At 36.7% G+C, this 18,988-nt stretch overlaps 1 protein-coding gene and 1 long non-coding RNA gene across 3 annotated transcripts in view; one reads left to right on the top strand and one right to left on the bottom strand.

The window, feature by feature from the left end:
• The window catches only part of LOC106081464 (transcription factor E2f1), a 238,157-nt gene that overhangs the window by 70,404 nt on the left and 148,765 nt on the right, over window positions 1–18,988 (bottom strand). The window contains exon 1 of one of the 2 annotated variants that reach the window (XM_059362395.1): window positions 15,835–15,975. The exons of the other annotated variant lie outside the window; for it this stretch is intronic. The gene's annotated coding sequence lies outside the window, so the exon portion shown is untranslated. Of the gene's footprint in view, window positions 1–15,834; window positions 15,976–18,988 lie in introns of those variants that run through there. 2 annotated transcript variants of the gene reach the window in all.
• LOC106081478 (uncharacterized) lies at window positions 12,866–16,464 on the top strand. The gene is made up of 2 exons (XR_001220372.2): window positions 12,866–13,031; window positions 16,340–16,464. It is a non-coding gene; the product is annotated as an uncharacterized LOC106081478 (long non-coding RNA).

Raw genomic sequence — 18,988 nt, 5'->3', positions numbered from 1 at the left:
AACAATAAAAATAAAACAAACCCACAAACTTGCATATATACAAATATACATATGTGCACAACAAAAACTACAAACAATTCACCGCGATAGCAAGCCTGCCAATAAACACTCATTTATTTACTCATTCACTCACATTGCTCTCTTCCTCTCTTTGGCAAAAGCACACATAATTTTTGTGTTTTTTCGTCTTTGCTTTTCATTTCATTTCATTTTGGGGAGACAACAACAAAACAGGAAACTCAAGACGAGAGAATAAGCAAACACTAGAGTCTAAGTTCAGCACTCACACCTACACATAAACCGAATGCCGCTGCTGCTAACTTAGCTCGCTCTGCTGCTTTCTTACTTAACAGTGGCCGGCCATGCTGTGAATAATTTGTTGTTGTTGTTCCCTGTGTATGTGTAAGAGAGTTATGTTGAGGCTTCAGCAGTATAGCAAAATAATCGCCGACGGAAGTGACGTTCTAGAAGTTGTTTTCGTTATTGATATAATTGAACATATGGCATAACAGTGGTGGTGGTGGCATAACACTGCTGCTATGTATGAGGGTGTTTGGCTGATTGTGTGGAGATGGCATTTGCCAAATAGATATTCGCAATGTTGAATGTAAATAAATGAAAACATTTGACATGTTACACTTAGTTGAAAGGGGTTATGAGAGGCTGGAAACAAAAAATAAATCAATTATTGAAGCATTAAACACTTTAATGAAAAATCCATAACCTAAACAAAAATCAAACACGTGAGTTATATTAAGGCTCTATCACACTATATGTTCTTTTCTTATGACATGTCACTTTTTATGTATCATTGGTATTTCATTATGTGTGTCAAAATTGCCAATTTACATACGATTCATCATTTTTGCCATCACACTAGTATGTTATTTTTATATAACATAACCTAAAAATCTGAGCAAAAGCTGGTTTTATACACAACTTTATGATTTAGATCGCTTTCTCACAATTTAAATAATTTGTAGACATACAGGGTGGCTGATGAATATTGCTACAATGATGAATATTGCTACATTTTTTTTTCGGTGTATGGAATACATTTTTCTTTTATTCATGTTAAATTAAATTATTAAATTAATTATTAAATTATTATTAATTAAATTAATTAATTAATTAATTAAATTAATTATTAAATTATTATTATTAAATAGAAAAAAAGTTATTACATTTTTTTTTGGTAGCGGCTTTCATCAGCCACCCTGTATGTCTACAAATTATTTAAATTGTGAGAAAGCGATCTAAATCATAAAGTTGTGAAAACAATTTAATTTGGGGTTGCTTTCATTCAACTGACAACAAAAACAGATGATTTCTCAATGTTTTTGTCAGAAGGAATAGAGCACCGTTCTAATCGTACAAATAACAGTGCTATTTTGAAAGGTGATTTTCATGTGTTATGTTCATTCATATCACACTATGTGTGCAACTTTAACAATAGCAAAATTTGACATGTCAAAAGACAAGAACATGTAGTGAGATGACACCTTTAGTAAGTTATATTTCATATTAGCACTGTATATGCAAACCATAAAGTACAAAAATATCGCCATTTGCTAAACTGTCAAAGCAATTCGCGATAAAGAGAGCAAATAAATGGTGATTTTTTTGAGGTTAGGATTTTCATGCATTAGTATTTGACAGATCACGTGGGATTTCAGACATGGTGTCAAAGAGAAAGATGCTCAGTATGCTTTGAAATTTCATCATGAATAGACTTACTAACGAGCAACGCTTGCAAATCATTGAATTTTATTACCAAAATCAGTGTTCGGTTCGAAATGTGTTCAAATTTTGACAAATTTTGTTCAGCGATGAGGCTCATTTCTGGTTGAATGGCTACGTAAATAAGCAAAATTGCCGCATTTGGAGTGAAGAGCAACCAGAAGCCGTTCAAGAACTGCCCATGCATCCCGAAAAATGCACTGTTTGGTGTGGTTTGTACGCTGGTGGAATCATTGGACCGTATTTTTTCAAAGATGCTGTTGGACGCAACGTTACGGTGAATGAACACATTTCGAACCGAACACTGATTTTGGTAATAAAATTCAATGATTTGCAAGCGTTGCTCGTTAGTAAGTCTATTCATGATGAAATGTCAAAGCATACTGAGCATCTTTCTCTTTGACACCATGTCTGAAATCCCACGTGATCTGTCAAATACTAATGCATGAAAATCCTAACCTCAAAAAAATCACCCTTTATTCATAAAATTTTTATTTACTTTTTTTATAAAGCTTTACTCTGTCATTCACAATAGATGCCCACACTATTTTGTTAAAAACATCAATTTTATGTAGGCAAATGCATCATCCATTGGAAACGTATTAAGAACATTGTTGTATTGGTTAGATGACACTTTCATACACTTATCACTCAGGATTCACTAATATAAGGTTAAGTCACTTGCTAAAACATAAAGTGGATAGGCCCCATGAACATCATTAGGGATGTCAAATCTGACGATTAAAAATTTCATCATATTGGAGAAAACGTAAACAAAGAATGAATCTAAAAAGAGATAAAATTGACATCATCAATGCCAAGTACTGACAAAAATTAAAAAAAAATTTTATGTATGCGCATGGGTGTAGGCATCGTTTTCGTCTTTTGGTTTTAAAAACAACTTCTTTTTGGATTAACGCTAGGTAATGAAGGAAAGATTAATAATTTTGTTTAATATTATATTCATTCTTTGAAAAACATCAATCTTTTTGCCGGAGAAATGAATTTTCATTCAAACAGAGAAATGTAAAACAAATATGGAGAGCAATTCTCGCATACAGTCTTATTTTCATTTTGGCCACCACACAACATTAATACATTTATTTTACTACCTTCAAAGAATGAAGATTGAAAATTTTGCGAAAAAAATCTAGATTACTTTACCTTTTTTTATTAATTTCATTTTTATTTGAAAAGTCAGTTACCCACTTTGAGAGTAAATGCAGCTCACTCCCCTGCTATATTTTTTTCACAGAGGTCACAAATATCACCTCCTAGCACAAAAGAAACTAGTCAAAGAATAATGATCCAAAAACAACGGTTGTTTAGCTTTGTTTTGCTAAAATAAAAAGTCGTTAAAAACTCATAAATTTTTTATATGCTTTCTGAATTAAGCATTTTCTGTCTGCGATCTAAGACTTGTGCCCTTTCCCCTTGCGGCAATAAAACAAATAAGCGAAAGACGTAAGTGTTGCGTTTGACGCTTGAAACCGTGAGAATTGATTGAAAACGGAGAAAAATGGCAAGGGGATTGAATATAGTCTGATCACATATTTCTATGATAATTACGGGGCTGAAGAAGAGAGTGTTGTTATGATGTTTGGGTTCTGTTCACATGGTTGCTTTATTTTTGGTTGGTTTCTAGGATCTTAAACCTTAAGGAGGAGTGAGTGGAAAAATACTTCAAAATAAAACTTTCTTAGAATAATTCTAGCTTCCGTTAGAAAAGAGGTATCCCAACGTAGTTTTGATTGGCGTAAAATGGAATAATGAAATGAGTTAAATAAACATAAGGTCATGTTATGGGGGAAAACAAGCTTGACAAAAGTCTGCAATTTTTTATAGCATAAAAATTCAAAAAAAAAAAAAATTTTTTTGAAAATCTTTTTGGTGTCTTGTTGCATTTATTGGTTCCAATATTAAACAAGTAAAAAGGCGTTAAGTTCGGCGGGGCCGAACTTTGGATACCCACCACCTCTAGTATACAAGTAAAACTGCTGTCGTCATAATCCGGTGAAAAATGCATAATTTGTGCCCACATAGCAGCTTTATCGAAATATGGTCCGATTTGGGCCAAATTCGACTCGGATATTGACTGGTCTAATAAGTACAAGTCACATTGTTAAATTTTGTAGATCAAAATATTGGTCTTTTTGGTAGCCATATTCAAATATAGACCGATCTGAACCATATACGACACGGATATCGAAAAGCCTAACATAAGGCACTGTGACGAATTTGAGCGAAATCGGATTATAAACGTGCTCGGATTATAAACGTGCTTATGATACGGCCAGTTTACTGTCCGTAAAGATATTCACACTCACTTCCAGGTGGCAACAACAGAGTTCCGTTAATTCAAAACTATAACACTGGCAGCCGTGGCTTGCACTCGACCTTAAGTTTCGCATCAGTTATCCCATCGGTAACGTCCTCCATACCTTCCAGGTTTCCTATCGTAGCCTCGACTATACCGCGATGGTGTGACTTGGTCCTATACTCTATCCATTCTCTCATCGCTGCGGTGGATGCCTCTTTTGTCGGATATCTAGATTAGTCTCCAGTGCCCTAGTTGGAGTGGTCTTTCTCGCCTCGCCTATGCCAAGACAACATGTTCTCTGAACCTGTTGTATTTCCTTTACGTTGCACTTTTTATCCAACGCAGTTCACCAAACTGCTGAGACATAAGTATAGTATACATACAAGCCGATTGGGTGTATGTCTATAGTTTCATGGGGTGGATTAATACCTCTTTTCAACATTACCTATGTATAGAGATGGGTAAATTCCCAAAAGGTATTTACCCGGTATATTGGGTAAATACCTGGAAATTTACCCATTTATACCCAAAAGCTGGGTATTTAAAATTTTGCAGATATCTTGGGTATACAAATATTTTTCAAACAATTTTCTGATGATTTCGCATTCTTTGTATATAAACCGGATCTTCTGATCTCATAAAATCGGATTTTAGTTGTATTCATCCGATTTCAATAAAATTTGGCACAGTGAGTTCTGGTAGACCCCTACCCATTTTTGCGAAGTGTGGTTCAGATCGGATATAGCTGCCCTTAGACCGACGGCCCGATTTCCCGATATATGGTATTGAGGTCATAAAAGATCAAATTTTTACCCGAATTCGATGAAATTTGGTACAGTGAGTTCTGGTAGGTCCCTACCCATTCCTGTCAAATGTGGTCCAGGTCGGTCTATATAAAAGGAGCATTTTTCATCCGAATTTAATGAAATTAGGCACAGTGAGTTCTGCTAGCCCTCTTAACCTTTTTGTTGAATATCGTCAAATTCAGACCATATTAGGATATAGCTGCCATATAGACCGATCTCGATATAGAGTATTGAGCCCATAAAAGAAGAATTTTTCATCCGATTTTGATGAAATTTGAAACAGTCCAAGTTATAGGCAAAATTATAAATACCCAAAAAAGGTATTTATTGGGTATTTACCCAATAAGTATTTATTGGGTATTTTCCCAATAAGTATTTATTGGGTATTTTCCCAATAAATACCCAAGCGTTGGGTATTTACCCGGTAGAAACCCATCTCTACCTATGTATAGCATAGGCCCCATTTGGAGCCTACGGCCCGTCTACATAGTACCCAATATCTGTGAACCTTCCTGATACGCCCCTGAATGTGACAGTTCCAATTCAAATTCCTGTCCAAAATCGTTTTTTAATATTTAACCTTGTCTGATATCGAAATCGTTTTGTTTAGGAAATGTGGTGCGTCAAATTGGCCCACCTTCGTCTTTCCAGTGAACAGACAGATTTCAATTTTCTCAGGGTTAACATTGAGATCCTTGGGTCTAGCCCAGTTGATGCCATCTCCAACACATGTGTATAACTGATTCGGGTCCCTACTAGCATTATACCATTCAAGCAGACGGGTTCAAGTCAATCCTCAGTCAGCATCCGTAATAGGTTATCTATGGTGATCGCCCATGCCCCCTGTGGCGTGCCCTTTGCTACTTTCAGCCTTTTAATTTATGTCATGGGACCCATAATTTATCCACCTGCTTCTTAGCATATCGTTTATGCAGTCCCTAAGGGCCTGGTCCATCCGTTCCAGATTTAAGGATTGGTTGAGTGTGACGATCCGCATCTTGTCAAAAGTCCCCTCGATATCATTGCATACCGCCAATGTGTACGTCTTGGTATCAAAGGATTCTTCTATTTTATGCACAACTTCGTGCAGGGAATTCTCCAACCATCTTCCCCCTTGACATAAGCATGCTGTTTGTATTTGAGCAGTTCGCTGAATGTCCTACTTTTTATCATGGTATCCACCATACGTTCTAAGGTTTAAGTAGAAGTATCTGGAGTTTCTAAATCCCCTGTGGGTGTGGGAAAGTGAAAAGTTTTCAGGGAAACTAATTTGGCTGTTAAGTTATTGTAATTTACATACACACATCACTTTGCTCACAGTTATTGAGTTCGCAATCTGAGAACCACCCTTACAAGTTTTGGTCTGTCCAAAACACACGACATCTATGAATGTGGTATATCGATCCTTCTAGTAAAGCAACTTTTAATTAACAAGAACCATTGGTCGGCAGGGACAGTGGCAAACAGATGGTCGTCGCGCAGTCAATGAACTCTTGAGCCGAGAATAAAACAACAATTAAAGAAGTAAATGTATGAAGGCTTGAATAAGTACATATTTGAATTTTAATTAATTCACGAACATACATCCAAAGGCAAACATTGGTTTAGGATCAAGTCCTTCAACAAATAATTGGTTGTCCAAAAGAATTGAATTTTAATTTCAAGTCCTTCGCATCATCATCATCGGTTAACCCTGCAGGCTTTTATGGTCGCAGTAGAAATCATTTTTGTTTGAAAACCCAAATGTAAATGAATTATGCCCTACAATTCATTCATTTTGACGATGCATGTCTATCAAAGTGGATGTGAGTATGGCTGGAGTGAGCGATGATGCGATATGTTTGCCCCCAATGAGACTAATGAAAGAAAATTGTGCCTTAATCTGTGAGATTGCTGTTGCGTGTGCTTGAGACTCACTGCAAACATTCAGGCAAAGTAGTTTTTCTCCTGTCATTCATACAAAACCACCATCTTCCCCCTTCCCTGCCGGTTCACCCCTTTCGTTAAAAGATTTCTCGAAAACATGTTCAAAGGCTGCGGCTACCGTTTGGGTAGAGTGGGTCCTCACACACTTTTGCTTTCCCTTTTCGCATGTGTTCTTGCTGGTGGTCTTGTTGTTGTACTTTTGTTTTTGCTATCTGTGACAGACAGCGTGAGTAACAGACACATTTTTTTATCAAAGGATTTTGGGTGCTTTCCAGTGTTACAGTTTTTATGAGAGTATATAACAGTGTGTGTGTGTGAGTGCTAGTGTGAAATATGCGTTTGTGTTTGTATATGATTGACATTATCCTTTGCGGGGTAAATTTGTTACCCTCCAAGGAATTCTCATACGTGTTTAAGTGTTTGCTAAAAGTTTTGTGCGTTTCCTTTGAGATATGGAAACTTCTCACGAATATAGACAGTCACCTAATAGTTTTTTTTTCTTCATCACTGTGTGTACATTTTTTGCTTTTTGTTGTTGTTGTGCTCTTTTTTTTAGAAATCAAGCCTTTGGCAATAAACACACAAAGTAGATTTATAATCAGCCATTCCTTTTGTCTACCACACACACACACACACACACATCTTTAATTCAAACTGTGCAAATCCCGCAAGCTGTCCCCTTCTAATTGAAACACTCGCAACGGAATGGTAACTCTGTGATAGATATCATCTTTTGTAGAGATTATAGAGAATGGAATGTTTAATTGATTTTTCATACCAAGAAAAGTTAAATTGGGATTACAAGTAGTTTCCATAAATTTAAAAATAATTTGAATATTGAGAAACCCATAGAGATCTAGGATAGCGTAAGGAATAATTTAAAATATTTCCTATTCTCGAATTACACGACAGATTCGTATATGCGTAATATAACATTATAACATGTAACATGGAGGCCACCGTAGCGCAGAGGGTATCATGTCCGCCTTTAACGCTGAACACCTGGGTTCGAATCCTGGCGAGACCATGAGAAAAAAAATTTCAGCGGTGGTTTTTCCTCCTAATGCTGGCGACATTTGTGAGGTACTATGCCATGTAAAACTTTTCTCTAAAGGGGTGTCGCACTGCGGCACGCCGTTCGGACTCGGCTATAAAAAGGAGGCCCCTTATTATTGAGCTTAAACTTGAATCGGGCTGCACTCATTGATATGTGATAAGTTGGCCTCTGTTCCTTAGTGGAATGTTCATGGGCAAAATTTGCATATTTACTTCTTATAAGTGTAGGTCGGTTGGGATTGTAAATGGGCCATATCGGTTCATGTTTATATAATATATATCATATAAATATAAATCGATCTTAGATCTTGAGCCTCTAGAAGGTGCAATTCTCATCCGATTTGGCTAAAATTTTATATGAGGGGGTTTGTGGTCCAAATCGCTTCATGACTTGATATAGCTGCCGATCTCGGATTTTTACTTCTTGAGCCACTAAAGTGCGCATTTAGTATCCGATTTGGCTGAAATCTTGCGTGAAGTCTTTCGTTTCGACATTCAACAACTACGTCAAGTTTGGTCCAAATCGGTTCATAACCTGATGTAGCTCCCATATAAGTCGATCTCCCAATTATACTTCTTGAGTCTATAGAGGGCGCAATTCTTATCCGATTTGGCTGAAATTTTGTACAACGATTAGAGGCCTTCAGCTTGCGTAACATATATGGTCTGAATCGATCTATAACCTGAAATAGCTCCCATATAAACCAATGTACCGATATTATTTCTTGAACCACTATAAAGCGCAATTCTTTTCCGATTTCGGTGAAATTTTGAACAATGACTTCTACATGGTCTCCAACATCCAAGCCAAGTATGGTCTGAATCGGTTAATAACCGGATATGGCTGCAAAAGCATGGCAATTTGTATCCATTATCCTTTGTCTGCTATAAAGAGATACCGGATAAAGAACTTGACAAATGCGATCCATGGTGGAGGGTATATTAGATTCGGCCCGACCGAACTTTGCATGCTTTTACTTGTTTTACATCTCATTTCCCTATGTGTGTATGAGTGATAAAATTAGAAATAGAAATTTATATTAATTATACGCATTGGTATTTAGGTCAGATTAGTGGGAAGTCCGCCTGGGTTCGCATTCTGGCGAGAACATCCGAAAAATTTTTTGGCGGGGGTTATCCCCTTCCAATGCTGGCGACATTTGTGAGCTATTATGCCATTTAAAAAAATTATATGGTTGCCTTGTAAAAACTTTTCCCAAAAGGTGTCGCTCTACGATATTCCGTTCGTACTCGGCTATAAAACGAAGGTCCCTAATGTTTCCGATAACAACTTGAGCGAACAGCACTCATTGCTATGAAAGAAGTTTGCCCCTGTCCTTTAGTGGAAAGTTTGTGGGAAAATTTGCTATGGGAAGTCCACATTAAGGCGAGTTCTCCCGTCGTTTTGTTTTAAGAGAATATAAGTGTCTATTAACAAAGTATACGCACACATCCCAGTGATACCATAAATGGCATTGGTCCCTGCCGCCCGGGTTTTATACGAGAGCAGCAATATATATTTCTGGCCTGGGCAACACCAAGTGTTGCCTGTTGCATTCTAAAATTTTCAGTGGCAAGGACATTTTCTAGCATAATCGTACTCGGAACATTTTGAGGTACGACCATCATTTGTGTTATTTACAGTGGCTTGAAAAGATTTATTTGGAAAAAAATTAATAAATTCGTTATCATTTCTATGCTACAATTATTCACAACATTTGACGTGGATTATCACGACAAGAACGCATTGATGAACTTAAATCATTATATGGCGATGAAGCACCATCCTATACTAATACTAAATTTCCCATGAACATTCCATTAAGAAACAGGGGATACTTCTCACATATCAATGAGTGCAGTCCTATTAAAGTTTAAGCTCAATGATAAGGGACCGACCTCCTTTTTTATGCCAAGCCCGAACAGCGTGCCGAATAGCGACACCACTTGGTAGAGAAGTTTAAACATGACAGGATACCTTACAAATGTAGTCAGCATAAGTAAGGGGATAACCACCGCTGAAAATTTTGTTAACGTTCACACAGGGATTTGAACCCAGGCGTTCGGCGTCATAGGCGGACATGCTATCCTCTACGCAACGGTGGCCACCATCCTATAGCACTGTAAAAAACTGGTTTAATAAATTCAATCGTGGCCGCAGCTTGCTCAAAACCGAATTCCGTGGAGGTCGTCTAAAAATGGTCGTTGTTCCAGAGAGCATTGATGCTGTGCGTCAACCTCAGTGCAAAATCGTCATGTGCCATACCGTGAGATAAAGGCATTCTTGGACATTTCTTCCAGCAGCAAAGGATTCAAAATACGTTTCTAAGATCGTTAAAGGTGGTGAATCATGGATCTAATCGAATGAGCCCGAAACAAAACAATCGACGGTGTGGGTCTTTGAAGACGAGCCAAATTTAAGGAAAGCTTTCGTCGACAATTCATGTGGCGACTTTTTCGCTTGTGCAAAGTAGGGGTTAATTCTGAGTGATATATCATAGTTTGTTTACCTGAAGTCTTCGGAGAAATTCGAAAAACGAACAAGAGAGAAGTACTCATTGTTCACCATGACAACTAGAGCTCTCACACATCGGCTCAAACAAGCGCCTTTTTAACCGGCCAAAATGTCGAATCTACTTGGCACCCAATGACTTCTTTCAATTCCTGCGAATTAATAAAAAATGAGTGGTAAACGATTTTCATTGCCAAAAGCTGTTGTTAAAGCGTTCAATAACCACACACAAAAGAAAAAAACAAAACGTTTGGAATGTCTTTGGGACAAACGAATGTGTTTTATTGGAGAAGTCCTATTTTTATAGTAGGTTAGGTTGAAAGGAGGGTGCGGACATAAATCTGCCCCTTGCAACTATGGACATACACCTAAGCCAGTAATCGGCTTGTTGTGTGCTCTAAATACTAAAAAGAAACCTCGAAAAAGAAAATCTAAGTCAGGAACTCTGTGCTACTTACATGATCCCAAATTGTTTTCCATACCACGCTCCTAAGTCGGTTCATGTCTGGTATTGTACCGGTGTATGTAACCGGTCGTTAATTTACCATATTTTGATGTGAAAGTCATTGACAACTTCGTCTTCGTTAACAACTTCGTCTGTTGATGGGTTGATGGATGATGGGTTTTTTACGCGAAATTTCCAAACTTCTTTTAAGATAAAAATGTTTCGTTTACAGCAAAAGATGGTTTATTACACGAAAAGATGATTTTTGTCGTTTGTTTATGACTCATTTTTTTCATTGAGTTAAGTTTGGTCAGCGGATCGCGATCGTGTACCGATGTAGACTCGAAAAGTCAAAATTTTTAAAATTTGTATTTTAGGTAGAAAAAATGCTTGTATTTACAATACCGCAAACAAAAACACTCGTACCAACCGAAGCCAAGCTGGAGGCAACAGAATGACAATATTTTGTCTCATAAACAAATATAAATCTGTTGTATTCGTCACAAATTCTTGGAAAACAATGTTTTAAACAAAAGAAGTTTCATTGTCGAAAAGTGCATTCATGACTAATGAATTGGATGATTGGATGTGTCTCAAAAGACAATAGGGAGAAACCAGATGAAACCAGCGTATATGACAAGAAAGTATGGAAGCCCGGTGTACTTAGAAAGAGCTCTTATCAGCGAAAATTTCTTCCTGTCAACCACTTCAGGACCCTACAGTAGTCCAAAAAGAAAGGAGGAGTTAATGTCTGCAGAGAATCCAGATAAAAAACAAACGAGTAGCACCTCTTCATCCCCACAAAATAAGTTCACTTCTGCCTGCGTCCATACCATGCTACCATAGCCCCAGGAAAAGTGAAGTTATTCTCTCTGAGAAACTGTCCGCAGGGCCTTGGACACTTTGTATCCCAGTGTTGGCTCAAGATTTAGATTTTGGATTTTTTTTAAAAGATATAAATTAGCATAACAAGAAATACAAATTGACTGCTATTTACGTACGTACTCATTGTCCTAAAAAAACTGTTTAGGCATTTGTGGTTGATAAACATATGGCGTCTGATTGTGGCGAATAAGATTTGAGTAGCCCAGGAAGACGGAGGAGTTACTGTTATTCGAAAGAAGTTGCTGGGCACTATGAAAGGAGTCATAGACGGGCAATGTGTGTTAATGAATACTGCAGAAGCCATTTTGATTTTTCATTTTGTGTGCATAGTTCATCTTCGAGAGGGGCCACCATAGCTCAGAGTTTGGCATGCTTTCATATCCCGGCATCATCAAATCATCATCAAAAACAAGTAAAAACGTACTAAGTACGGCCAGCGTATACTTTTACTCTAGGTATGAAATTTCTGACAAACCAGGCAAAAATTAAAGCTTCTGGTAGCCGAACCAGGATAATCGAGAGAACTATGGGAACTATATCAGGTTATAGATAAATTTGAACCATACTTGGCACAAATGTTGGAAGCCTTAGCAGAACACTACGCGCACAATTTAAGCTAATTACGGTTTCCGGGGGCTCAAGATGTCAAATCTAATCAAAATTTTAAAAGCCCATCCTAAGGTAGGGGGTTTAAAAAAAAGTCCAAGGTTATAATAGTAATTGCTAGCTTGTTGCCAAAAAATTTTTTTCGATACATCCTAATCCACTTTTTCCCCCCTAACCTATTGCAATGTAGTATGGCCAATCGCACACTCTAAGCTACTTTCGCGGTGGCAACTCTGTTACACATTGACAATGAACGCAAACAATAAACAAACAAACAACAATAATAACAACAAATACAGCAGCAACAACAAAATACAACAGATGTGTTGAATCGGCATACAAATGCAGCAGCACCACAACATTTCTTTGCTTTTGGTGGAGGTGACGACGGTGTTGGCATGAGGTAAAAGCAAAAACAACTACAAAATGCTGGTTACGCGACCAAAGTATAAATCGGTAGAAAAGAGGAATAAGAAGAAGAAAAATACGAGCAAAACAAATGAATTCCATGTGAAATGTGTCTATAAACCAAAAAAAAAAAAAAAAAAATTAAAGAGAAACAAAACAAATTGAAAACGAGCAAAGTAAAAGAAGCGCAAATGAAAAACAACCGTGGGAGGAGAAGGAAAAGGGCGAAGCTTCATGCAGTGAGAGTGGACTAAAAGGGAGATAGGTAGATAGACCATGCTAAAGCAAAATCATTGAATGAATTTCTATAAAAATACGTTTGAAGTGGTAAGAATTCCCATTTAAATTTAATAAAATCATTTGCATCAGGGTACAGCTAAACAGAACAAGGACGTTAATAAAGAAACACGGCTTACAATCATATGGACAAAAAGGGATTTTTAGAGTTTACGCAACGGGAAAGGCTATTTAAGAGTTGAAATTAGAGCTGTATTTTGTTTCTATTGTGGTTATACGGGTAATGGTTAGACGGCATGACTAATTTCAAGGGGTTAGCTTGAACACAACCGTGATTTTGACATATGAACTTCACTAGACGGCCATTCTTCTCATTTAACCAAGATCCCTATATAAACAGTGCATTGCGTTGGCGAACACAAAGGTCGAGAGTCGAAGGTCGAATACAGGGTATGGTTTTTATTAACATTTGTTTTAAAACTTATGGAGGTCGTATGTGATTGGAAATGCATTAGCTTCATAGGGGTTAAAAACGCGATAAATTGTGTTGGTTAGTATTGATTGATATGCGAGAAGTCACCCCGCTGTTTTATATCGATTGTTCGCAGAAAATTTTGCAACTGGTGTTTACAATTTGACACCATACCCTTAATTACTTTTTTTGGATGAATTGAAAACATTTGTTGTTGGGTTAACCAGCTTAGACCAATGTGTTTTTATATCTTGCTTTTAGTTCAAATAGAAAAGCAAAACAACAAAAACCCTTTAAATAGTCTCTGCAATTGTGGTGTGTTAAATGTATTGGGACGGGCTGAAAGGATCACGATTTCGGCCTTTGCCAGGGGCCTCATCAGAGCAGTAATTTTTTTCTTACTGAGCTATAAGAAAAGGTTGATTAACGAGACCCAACGTTTCATTCGATGGGTATGCTGCTACCATTGCACTGCACACTAATTAATGAGTGGGGGGAAGCATGGAATCTTTTGGTGGCATCGCAAGCTGATGAGGCCCATGACAAAGGCCGATCTCGATCCTTGCAGCCCACCCCAATACATTTAACATACCACCATTGCTGCGACTCTTTCAGGGGTTTTTTGTTATTTTGCTTTACTATTTGAATTAGAAGCAAGTAATAAAAACACATTGGTCCTAAGATGGTTAACGCAACATCAAAATCAAATAAACTAAAAAAGCGCAAAAACGATTGAAAACATTTATTTTCGTAATTTTTAAACTTATCCTGAACGCTATTATAAGGTAGGGTATATCGTCCATCAACAAAAATTGATGCTTAACAACTTGGACTTTTGCACACCGTAACTCTATATGCCATATTTAACAGAGGAGTTGTTAAAATACAATAAATTTTAAACAATTCTCTATAAAAAAGTTTTTTATAGATATAATACCGTTGTGATTGTGTTTTTTTGATTTTTTAATTAAAGCTGTTAAGCTCATATCGATACCTTATAGTGATCTACCCTGAAACTTGTGGGTTATAATGGAATAGCAAAACATGCAACATCCATTGATTTTGACGGTGTTGCTTAAGTTGACATAGGAGGCCTCAGAGATTGAATAAGTTGCTTTAGAATCAATTAATTTATATGATTCAGTATTTATACCCTACACCACCACTGAGGTGCAGGGCATTATAAGTTTGTGCATTTGTTTGCAACGCTAAGAAGGAGAAGAGGTAGACCCATTGATAAGTATACCGATCGACTCGGAATCACTTTCTGATTCGATTTAGCCATGTCCGTCCGTCCATCTGTGAGTCTATGTATTCTTGTAATCAAAGTGCAGATCGTATTTGTTGTTCAATCATCATGAAATTTTGCACATATCACTTTTTTTGCCCAAGGACGGACGCTATTGATTTGGGTAAAAATCGGTTCAGATTTAGATATAGCTACCATATATATTTATCGCCCGATTTGCACTTAAATGGATATAGTAGCTACAATTTTCAACCGATCTGCATAAAATTCGGAACGAATTGTTTTTTACTGATCTTAACATATGTGCAAGATTTCACTTATAAGACCGTAGTAACAACAATGTTCGAACGATCTGTTTGAAAGTCGGTTCAGATTTAGATATAGCTCTCATATACATATTAAAATTGTAGGGTAGGTATAGTCGGCTCCGCCCGACTTTCGCTATGCATTTCGCATTTCGTTACTGGTTTTTCCTTAAATCACTACTGCCATACAGGGTATTATGAATAACGACATTTGTTTATAACACCCAGAAGGAAGAGAGCTAGATGATCGACTAAGAATTACTTTCTGATTCGATTTATCTATGCTCGTCTGTCTGTCCATGTTAATTTGTGTTTTATTTGGAAGAAGTCGGTTCGGATTTAGATATAACTGCCTTATTTATTTTTGTTCGATTTTGACTAATACTGCAATAATTTGGTCATTTGGCACTAAGGTTTCTCTTAGACTCTCAATCGAAATTTTACATTTCAAGTTTAAGCAATTTTTAGTTTCGAAGACTTGGCCTGCATACCCAATGGGGTGTAGAGTATCAAAAGGTGGGCTTCGCCCGACTTCATCCAGTCTTTACTTGTTTTTATATGTTGTGTTGAATGAGTTGAATAAAAAATATGTTCGTTTTCTTGAATAGGGAAAAATGGTTGCAATTTATTATACCCAACAAAACATAGTCAACTTTATGCTTGAATATACTTGCTTTGGGCCAATGTAGAATACAGTAGAATACCCCATATTTAACTTTTTTTGCAGAACTGCTTACAAATTTTTATGTATTGATGCATTGTAAATTCACCTCCTTAATTAATAGCAGACATAATAAGTGTCAAGGCAACACCTAACTCATTGATTTCTACCATCTAAAAGAGTTTGTGATAAAAATATATTCTCACCTATATTTCGATTTTCACCTTTTTCGTAAAATTGAAAGTTCTTCTCGGGAATCCGATCTTTGAAAAGCAGCCAGCAAACTATAATTCACAACAACATAAGAGTATTATCCATGGCGTAGAGTAATATCCAAGGTGGTGGTTGTAATAACAAAATATGTTGGTACTTAATGTTATTTGAGAAATTAAATAAATTAAATTATAAGCGTAAAAAACTTTTAGTTCTTTTTAAACTGTATGATTTTTTTGGTAGTTAAAACTATTTTTGTTTCTATGTTTTGATTTTTTCTTGAATAGCGGGAATTTGTTGTTGTTGTTTTTGTAATATGCATTAGCAAACAAAATAGATAGGTATAGCATTAAATTGAAAACAAAACCAAATACACAATTGGCATTAATAACTTCACCGCAAACAACAACAATCAATTTCAACAAATTAATAAAAAAAAAAACTGGCACAATATTTCCATTTAACAAAATAAAATATGGAAAAACTTTTTATTTTCAGGGTTTGTATTAAAGAAGCCAAAACATTTCATGTGTGTGTGTATGGAGTGATTAAAACTTGGAATAAATTTGGTTTGGAACACAATTTTCAACTTTTTGTTTTTAATAAATGCATGTTGGGTTTTTCCTGTTGTTGTTATTATTAATTTAATTGAGTTTCGTAGCCATTTGCCTCTGCGGGTTTGTTTTTCTTGGAGTTGAGGGGTTTGTGTAGTTTCATTTGCATTGCATTGAATTAATTATAATCCTGGTGTGTTGGTGTTCGAGTGGGTGTAGGTTAATTTTTATCCGTATCCGCTTTATTTTATTTGTTTCACTTGTTTTTCAATTCATTTCTTAATTAAATCAAAATTAATCGTTTATTATTTAATTTCATTAATGCCAAGCAAAAAAGCGGACAAATTTTAATTTCTTTGCAATTGTTTTCTCATGTTTGTTTCTTTTCTTTTTTGTTTTTGGTTCAGTAATGTTTTGTGCAGCACCACTTCCTGCAGCGTACGTTTCGTAAATGTTGCGTGTGTTCAATGGCAACGTACGACTATCGCTGGAAATATCCCTTCTCGGAAAAAAAGAGACAGATACCAACATGCACGCACACACTCTCAGCAATCATAAAATGTCATTCACATACTCATAAGGCAACATTTTCAGCCCTACTGTAAAATAGCGGCAAAGACAATAACAACAACAGCTGAGTTTGCATCAACCTTGATGTGTGTTTGGTGGTTGTGCATTAAGCCGGTCACACAGATATGCTGACAGCCATACACAGCCAACACACACACACAAGGGTAGCGAAACATCAAAATGCAGTTTGTTGCACTCTTATTTAACAAAATGGGCTCTCTTAAATTTCTCTTTTGCTCTCCCAATCTCTTTCTTCTTTTGACTTTGTAAACAAAACGATTGCAATAATTACCAAGAATGGGAAATTTTATTTTTTCTTAACTGAATTGGAAGGTGGAAAAACATGCAATAAAATCCAGGGATCAACGAATGGGATTTTTGCTTAACTTTAAAAAACCTAAGGACCATAAACACACGTTACACAGAGGGCATTTGGCATGGAATAATAATAAAAAGGATAAACGCAAACACGTATGTTTGGTTAAAGAAAATGTAATATATGTGTCTCTTCCCTGGGTTTGTTTTTACCAAATTAATGTTTGTAATGTTATTTCTGGTTTTCACTTAAGTATCATCAACAGAAATGGAAAATACATAATTTGAAATGGTACTAAAGAAGTACTTTTCGCGACAAAAGAGTACATCTACGAATGACATAAATAAAAGGATAAAGTTCTGGAACACTTTCGACTCACATATTTATACCTTTATGGAAAAGTTATTTAAGCGGGTAAGAAGAAACAATCAAAATAGGCGTGTATTATTTTAGAACCAGATACACAAGCCGTGAGGGAAATCAAAACCAAAAATGAGTCCAGTGAAAGTATTTTCATTTGACATGTGGTGACAATGCCTTTTGCCAGAATGTCAAAACAATTCGAGAAAAAGTGAAAATAAAAAATTTAAAAAAAAAATCGTACATGTGCGGCATTACAAAACATTACAATTTAAAAATTAATAACCCACAAATTAATAATTCGTTTATTCGGCAATATGCTAATCACAATAGGTATTTTTCTACCGTTTTACTAAATTTCCCATATCAATGAGTGCAGTCCGATTAAAGTTTAAACTCAATGATAAGGGACCTCCTTTTTTATGCCTGGTCCGAACGGCGCACCGCATAGCGACACCACATGTAATGTAATGGAACTAGCATTAGTTAAGGGATAACCAACGAGCTATGAATTTGGCTGTGGATTTGTGGTTAGTCGGAGAATAAAACACCTTGTCTCCAGTTTTACTTCGGTGGATGAAAAGTAAAACTGGAAGCCACCGTAGCGCAGAGGTTAGCATGTCCGTCTATGACGCTGAACGCCTGGGTTCGAATCCTGGTGAGACCATCACAAAAAATTTTCAGCGGTGGTTTCCCCTCTTAATGCTGGCAACATTTGTGAGGCTCTATGCCATGTAAAACTTCTCTCCAAAGAGGTGTCGCACTGCGGCACGCCGTTTGGACTCGGCTATGAAAAGGAGGCCCCTTATCATTGAGCTTAAACTTGAATCGGACAGCACTCATTGATATGTGAGAAGTTTGCCTCTGTTCCTTAGTGGAATGTTCATGGGCAAAATTTGTTTGTTTTGTTTGGATGAGAGGCTAGCCAAAATCCGCATAAAGGCCAAATTCTTCAACATCGGCCTTATATGCCTCCATGGCCCGACGGAAAACAAGGACGAACAGACCAAGGATAATTCTACGAGCGCCTAGAAGGAGAATATTATCACGTCCCGCCCATGATGTTAAAATCGTTTTGGGAGATTTTAATGCGAATATAGGAAGGAATATATCTTTGGCCCAACAGTCGGAAAATTCTGCCTACACGAAGAAACTTTCGACAATGGATTGAGGCTTATAGCTTTTACCGCGGCAAAGAACATTGTAGTTTTGTACTAGATTTCAACATCGAAGGATTTACACGGCCCCATCGCCAACCGATCAAAATACGAGAAACCAAATAGATCACGTTGTAATAGATGGAAGGCATTCAATCAGCGTGTTAGATGTACGATCTATCCGAGGGGC

The sequence above is a fragment of the Stomoxys calcitrans genome, chromosome 2, assembly GCF_963082655.1.
Source record: "Stomoxys calcitrans chromosome 2, idStoCalc2.1, whole genome shotgun sequence".
NCBI classification, from domain to species: Eukaryota; Metazoa; Arthropoda; class Insecta; order Diptera; family Muscidae; genus Stomoxys; species Stomoxys calcitrans.
The sequence above is the reverse complement of the archived record's forward strand: the minus strand, read 5'-3'. Positions and strand labels throughout refer to the sequence as shown.